The following is a 7,941-nucleotide window of genomic DNA, read 5'->3' as shown; positions in this document are numbered from 1 at the left end:
AAAAGTGCAAGTGCACCCCAATGATTATAAAAGCAATGTACACAAAAGCCAAACTATGGAAAGAGCCCATATGACCACCAACAGATGAACAGATAAAGCAGCTCTGGTATAGATACACTGTGGAATATTATGCAGCCATCAAAAAATGAAATCTTACCATTTGCAACAACATGGATGGAACTAGAGGATATTATGCTAAGTGTAATAAGTCAGTCAGAGAAAGGCAATTACCATATGATCTCACTGGTATGTAGAATTTGAGAAAGAAAGGATCTTAGCAGAAGATCTTAGGGGAAGAGAGGAAAAAAATGAAACAAGAAGAAACCAGAGAGGGAGACAAATTGGGGGAGATTCAATCTCAGAAAACAAAGAGGGTTCTTGGAGTGAGGGTGAGGGATGGAGTGCTGAGTGTTGGACATTGGGGAGGGTATGTGTTGTGGTGGGTGTTGTGTGAGACTGGTGAATCACAGACCTGTACTTCTGAAACAAATACTACATTATATATTAATAACAATAATTAATATTCACCTGGCTGCTTTCACTCTCATGTTCAGCATTTGGTAATGGATGTAAAGTCTTATTAACTCACTAGCCCCTCAGGGCTCAGCAGAAGCAACAGACAGAAAAGCCCATCTACCAGTTTTTCCCTGAAAGAACCCTATTTGCATACCTTGAAAGCTGCTGCCTGAGGAATAGGCTTCAAATTCAGCACAGATCTAGCAACAGACTGAAATCCTCCCTAAAGTTCAGAGGTGCTATTCTCATGCTCAAACTTTCACCCATTCCAGATCACCACTGTCTCACCAGAATGACCTTGTACCCATGTCTGCCAGGCTGACTTTTGGGGGAGGTGCACAGGAGACAAAACTTGATCAGCTGGCTCAAATGTAACAACATCATCATACGTTAGTCCACAAAAATGTCTAAATAAATTTTAAAAAATTGAAAGCATATCAAGCAAATTCCCTGATTTAGTGCACAGATGTGTCAGAAGTGTTGTATTGTGAAGTAATAAGAAATACCTATATTGGTCTCAGCTCCCGGTTTCTGACAAAGAGTTCCTAAAATCCTTATAAATTCCTTAGTGAAAAGTGCACTAGGAGCATCTTTTTTTCTAATATTTTGTCTTTGACCCCAGTCCCTGACACAAAGTTTCTAAGACCTTGTAAATTCCTAAGTGATAAGAGCACTCTTTTATTCTAATGAGGTAATTCTAGGTGGGCTCCTAGATGGAGGAGGGGGGTAACCAGGAAAACCACAGCTCAATTGGAGCTTGGGATTTTTCAACTCATATTTTCCTTAGAGGGGAGAGGGGACTGGAACAGGAGCTAATATTGATCATGCTTCCATGAGAAAGCCTTCATAAGAATCTTAAAGATACAGGGTTCAGAAATCTTTCAGATTGGAGAATATATCCATTTAATAGGGGGTGGTATATCCCATATTCACCAATATAGAGCCTGCTATATTCCAAAACCTCCTAGACCTTGTCTTATGGATCTCTTCATTTGGCTGTCCATATCCTTTAATAAACTGATAAGTGTAATTTACTGGTTTCCCTGAATTTGTGAGCTGTTCCAGCAAGTAATCAAAACCAAGGGGGAGGAGGTCACAAAAACTTCCAATTTGTATCCAAGTTGAACAGAAGCTACAGGTAACCAGAGGATGTACTACCTGTAATTATCATCTGATGTGGCATCTAATGAGATAAGAGCCCTTAACCTGTGAGACGTGGTGCTGTCTCTGCCACTTCCTGAGAGTTCACAGGAGAAGAATGAGGCACACACACATCAGCTGCAAGAGAAAAGGAACAGGGAGCGACAGTAGAAAAGACTGTTCCACTGAACAACTCCTTGGTCTCGTATTTATTGGAAAGTAGGTAACAACTAACAAAGAAGCCAGAGTAGGTTACACGTTGACCATGAGTCTTGTAGATAAGTAAGAAGAAAGGCTAAAAATGTCTGGTCACATAGTACATGACCTATAGAGAGTAAGCCCAAACAAAGGATTGTCTGACTAACTGCAGGCACCCTCTGGGAAGGGGAAATAACAGAAAAATGAGGCAGCCAGCATTCTGCCCGAGTGAGCTGGGCATCCCCAACTGCTTGGCTTCAAAGACCTATATTGTCCTCTCCCCTAGTGGACTGTTGCCAGCACATGTTTTTCTTAAGTCTATATCTAGTGGCTAGTATCATATCTGATGGGTTGTATTTTAAGCAGTTACATTGTTCTAGGGGTGGTGACAGTCTCCAGGTAGCTAGTGTCAGAACTGAACTAAATTCAAGGGCACCTAGGTGATGTCACAGAAAGGAAAAATTAAGACTGTCTATTTGCAGGTGACATAATATTATATACAGAAAACTGTAAAGACACCCCCCCCACCAAAAAAAAAAACCCAACACACAAAAACCAATTACAAGGGCTGTGCCTTAAGCGTGAGCCCTTATGAGGACATACTAGCTTTCCCACATGGAGGAGGCCAAGGCTACAGCTTGAGGGAGGGCCTGTGCCTGTTACAGCCTGTGTGAGATGAGGAGAAAATTCTTCCCTGCTTCTCAGATAATCAAGAGTTTTGGCTGGACATTTGAGTATGCACCATGAGAGAGAGCATCCAGACAAAAAACACAGGCTATGGCTCTGAAATGGATTAATAAGGAACTTAGTGACTTTGTCCATGACTCACCAGCACACAACATTCTGCAGGTCTGGTTGGAGATTGCATGTTTCATTGGCAAGCAACAATTGTGGGACCTAATGACAACTCATATCAAGGTAGCGTATTATTTTTAACAATTAATTTTCTTGCAGATTACACCTTCAAATCACCTAAGGTTGCATTTACAACAAGAATTTATCATCCAAATATTAATAGTAATGGCAGCATTTATCTTGATATTCTAAGGTCATAATGGTCTCCCGCTGTAACTATTTCGAAAGTTCTTTTATCCACTTGTTCATTGATGTGTGATCCAAACCCAGATGGCCCCTAGTACCAGAGATTGCATGGATCCATAGCACAGACAGAGAGAAGTACAACAGAATATCTTGGGAATGGATTCAGAACTATGCCATGTGATGCTTTCTTAAAGTCAGAATAACCTGCATTATAGCTGGAATAAACTTTAATTCACTGTTCCTTTTTTTGTTTGTTTGTTTGTTTCATTTTCTTAACCGGCTGCTCCCCTATCAGACCTCATCTGTTTTAATTTTATTTTTTTGTTTGCTTCCCTCTACCCATTCGCATGCTCATCTGAGAAGACTTAATTCCTCCAGCTTTGGACAGTAACTGCTTTTAGAAACTGGAAAGTAGTTACAAGAGAACAGTTGTCCAAGATTCAGAATTTTTTTAAAAAATGAAGCAAGTTTGTTACATGGCCACTGTCTTCACTCTAACTTGGTTATGAGACTACAGCCATTCCTCACTGTTCTAACATGCTGAAGAAATCATCTGAGTGGGAGGGAGATTGATGCTCGGTTGTCACATCAAAGGAAACAGCATTATTCTAGCACCAGGCTTTTTTAAGCCTTCCACTGTTACTGATTTGAGCTTACATGATATATTTTATGCTTATAACTGATGTGGCTGGAAAATAGGTATTGCGTTGATAGCATCAGCACAGCAAAAACACAATTTATTTTACGCATGTCGATAAAGGAATGGCCTGTTCTTGTTCTACAGAGAATGAAAAGTGGAGGTCAAACACCCTGTATTCCAAAATCGGGTCTCAAATATTTTGTAATTCTCATTTAAACTGTAAGGAGACTTAGTGCTATGAGTTAATCTGTCTCTCAATATGCTATTTAATATATCACTGAATAAATGAAGCAAGTTGCTGATGGGTGAGTGAACAACTCTTCTAGTAACTGATTTTTCTCCAATAAAGTTGCACAAACAACAACAACAACAACAAACTACTAGAAGTAATAAAGTCCATAAAATCATATACAAAATCAATACACAAAAATAAGTTGCATTTCTATACACTAACATCAACTATCAGAAGGAGAAATAAGCTCTTTTCCTCAGCACTGCCTGAGAAGGGAGCAGCCATCTCCTACTCAATATCATGGCCATCCTCAGACCTCTGATGAAGCCCAAGATCATTAGAAAGAGGACCAAGAAGTTCAGCCAGCTTCAGTCAGACCTATATGTCAAAATTTTAGCACAACTGGCAGAAACCCAGAGGCACTAATAATAATGCACACAGATTTAGAGGCTAGACCTTGATGCCCAACATTGGTTATGGGAGCAATAAGAAAATAAAGAACATACTGCCCAGTGGCTTCTGGAAATGCCTAGTCCACACCTCAAGGAGCTTGAAGTGCTGCTGATGTGCAAAATAATCTTACTGTGCAAAGACGGTGCCCAATGGTCTCCTCAAGAACCATAAAGTCATTGTGGAAAGAGCAGCCTAGCTGGCCATCAGAGTTATCAATCCCAATGCCAGGATACACAGTTAAGAAAGTTAATAGACAGTTTATGTGCATGCTGTATATACAAAAAAAAAAAAAAAGTGGGCGAATTAAGAAAGCAACCCTGCCTATAACTGCATCAAGAAAAATAAAATACTGGAGCAAATTGGAGACTCAGTCAGTTAAACATCTGACTCTTGATTTCAGCTCAGGTCGTGATTGCAGGGTCATGAAATCAAGCCTCTCATCAGCCTCCCCACTCAGTGTGAAGTTTGCTTGTATCCCTCCCCTGCATGTGCTTTCTCTCTCTCATATAAATAAAATCTTTAAAAAGAAAAAAGAATAAAATATTTAAATGCATATAACTAGGGAGGTGAGAAATTTATACTTTGAAAACTAAACAGACTGATGAAAGAAATTGAAGAAGTCTCAAATAAATGGAAAGATATTTCATGCTCATGTATTGGAAAAATTAATATTGTTAAAATATACACACTACCCAAAACAATCTATAGATTCAATGGAATCCCTATCAAAATTCCAATAGTATTTTTCACATAAATAGAACAAAGAATCCTAAAATTTGTATGAAACCACAATATATCCAAAACAATGAAAGCAATCTTGAAAAACAAGTACAAAGCTAGAGGCATCACACTTCCTGATTTGAAATCATATTAAAAATCTATAGGAATCAAAAAAGTATAATACTGGCATAAAAACAGACACATAGATCAATGGAACAGGAGAGAAAGCCTCAAAATAAATTCACACATTTTTGGTCAATTAACTTAAGACAATGGAGGCAAGAATATGCAATTGGCAAAGAATAATCTCTTCAACAACTGTTGTTGGGAAACTGGACAGCCATGTACAAAACAAGAACATTAAACCCCTCTCTCACACTATACACAAAAATTAACCCAAAATGGGTGGAAAACTTAAATGTGAAACCTGAAATTATAAAACTTCAAGGAGGAAAACATAGGAGATAAGCTCCTTGACATTGGTCATGGCAATAATTTTGGGGATATAACACATAAAACAAAGGCAACAAAAGCAAAATAAACCAGTGGGACAACACCAAAATAAAAAGCTTCTGCACAGCAAAGGAAACCATCAAGAAAAAGAAAAGATAATTTATAGAACGGGAGAAAGTATTTACAAATTATACTTCTGATAAGGGGTTAATATCCAAGAATATATAAATAACTCATGTAACTTCATACCAAAATAACAAACAATCCAATTAAAATAATGGGTAGAGGAACTGAATAGACATTTTTCCAAGGAAGACATACAAATGGTCAACAGGTACATGCAAAGATGTTCAACACCACTAATCATCAGGGAAGTGCAATACAAAATAATGGAATATCACCTCATACCTGTTAAAATGGCTGTTATCAGGAAGACAAGAGACCATATATGTGTGAGTGTTGGCAAGGATGTAAAGAAAAAGAAACCCTTGTACTCTTTTGGTGGGAATGTGTGTTGGTGCAGCCACCATGGAAAATACTATGGAGGTTCCTTAAAATATTAAAAATAGAACTATCATATGACTCAGCCACCCAAGAAAATGAAATCACTATCTCCCAAAGGTATCTGCACTTCCATGTTTATTTTGGCATTATCTACAATAGCCATAACACAGGAACGTTCTAAGCGTTCATCAATGATGAATGGACACTATGTATCTAAATATACAGCTAGGACTCTTACTCAGTCATAAGAAAGAAGGAAATCCTGCCATTTGTGACAACATGAATGGACTTTGAGGGCATTATGCTAAGTACAATAAATCAGACAGAGAAAACAAATACTGTATGATCTCATTTATATGTGAAATCAAAAATAATTGAACTCCTAGCAATGGAGAACAGACTGGTGGTTGCTAAAACTGGAGTTTGGGAAAAATGGGTGAAGGTGGTACAACATAAATAAGAACTGGGGAGATAATACACAGCATATTGACTATAGTTAATGACATTGTCGTGTATATTTTTTGCTATTGTCGTGTATATTTGAAAGTAGTTAAGAGAGTAGATCTTAAAAGTTTCATCACAAGAAAAAAAGTTATACCTATATGAGGTGATGGATGTTAACTGAAATTATAGTAATCAATTCACTATGTGTACATGTACCAAATTATTAAGTTGTATGCTTTATAATGTCATATGCCAATATATCTCAGTAAAACTGAAAAATGAACTTTTAAAACACAGACACTAGAAAACAGACACTAGTGACCACAGACACTAGAAAACAACAACAACAAAAAGGAAACAAAATCCAAAACTAGTAGAAGGGAAAAAAAAAATACACGATGGAATTGGAATAACAAAAAATAGAGAATAACAATAAAGCAAAATAACAATACCAAAATTTGGTTCTTTCCAAATACCAAGAAAATTAGTAAACCTTTATCTAGGGAGACACCCCCAAAAAAGAAACTCACATTTCTAAAATAAGAAATGAGATTTAAGATATTACTACTAACTTTAGACAAATAAAAAAGGATCATAAGAGAATACTAATATAAATTGTATGCCAACAAATGAGATAACTAGGTGAAAATGACAAATCATTAGAAAAACATGAACTGTTTTAGACCCATAACAGCAAAAATAGGGATTGAATTAGTTGTCAAAAAAAAAAAAAAAAAAAAAGACCACAAAGGAAAGCCCAGGTCCAGAGGGATTCACTGAATAATTCTACTAAGAATTTAAAGAAAAATTAATATTGTTTCTTTCTAAAAATCTCCCAACAAGTACAAGAAGAAAAAACACATGACACTAAGTAAAACATGATACTAAAACCAAATAATGACATCACAAGAAAGCTATATATAGATCAATATCCCTTATGAATATATGTAAAAATCCTCAACAAAATGTTAACAAACCGCATCCTTAACCATATAAAAAGAATTATACATGCAAAAATATTGTAATTAATTCCAGGAAAACAAAGTGGCTTTAAAATCTGAAAAATCAATTAATATGTACCACATACCAACAGAATAAAAGACAAAACTGCATGATCATCTTAACAAATGCGGACACATTCATTGTTATTTTATGAGCTCCAACAACCTTCATGATAAGAATGCTCAGTAAACTAGGAATAGAATTGAACTTCCTCCAACTGAAATAAAATCACCTACAGAAAACCCATGCCATCATCATACTTAATGGTGAAAGGCTTAAATGCTTTCTTTCACAGATAAGGAAAAAGACAAGAAAAGCTATCCTTTACACTTCTGTTCAATGTGTTACATAGGTACTAGCTTAAACATTAGAGAAGAATGTGAAATAAAGAAGTTGCTGTGGCTGATATTGAAGAGATTACTGCCTATGTTCTCCTCTAAGATTCTGATGGATTCCTGTCTCACGTTGAGGTCTTTTATCCATTTTGAGTTTATCTTTGTGTACGGTGTAAGAGAATGATTGAGTTTCATTCTTCTACATATAGCTGTCCAGTTTTCCCAGCACCATTTATTGAAGAGACTCTCTTTTTTCCGCTGTA

The 7,941-nt window shown here is 36.7% G+C and overlaps 1 pseudogene; it reads left to right on the top strand.

Annotated features, from left to right (window-relative positions):
• The first annotated feature begins 2,631 nt into the window (after window positions 1–2,631).
• Window positions 2,632–3,081, top strand: LOC116585146 (annotated as a pseudogene).
• Window positions 3,082–7,941: the final 4,860 nt, after the last annotated feature.

Source organism: Mustela erminea, chromosome 2 (assembly GCF_009829155.1).
Source record: "Mustela erminea isolate mMusErm1 chromosome 2, mMusErm1.Pri, whole genome shotgun sequence".
NCBI classification, from domain to species: domain Eukaryota; kingdom Metazoa; phylum Chordata; class Mammalia; order Carnivora; family Mustelidae; genus Mustela; species Mustela erminea.
Note: the sequence above shows the minus strand (reverse complement) of the source record. Positions and strands in the feature narration are given on the sequence as shown.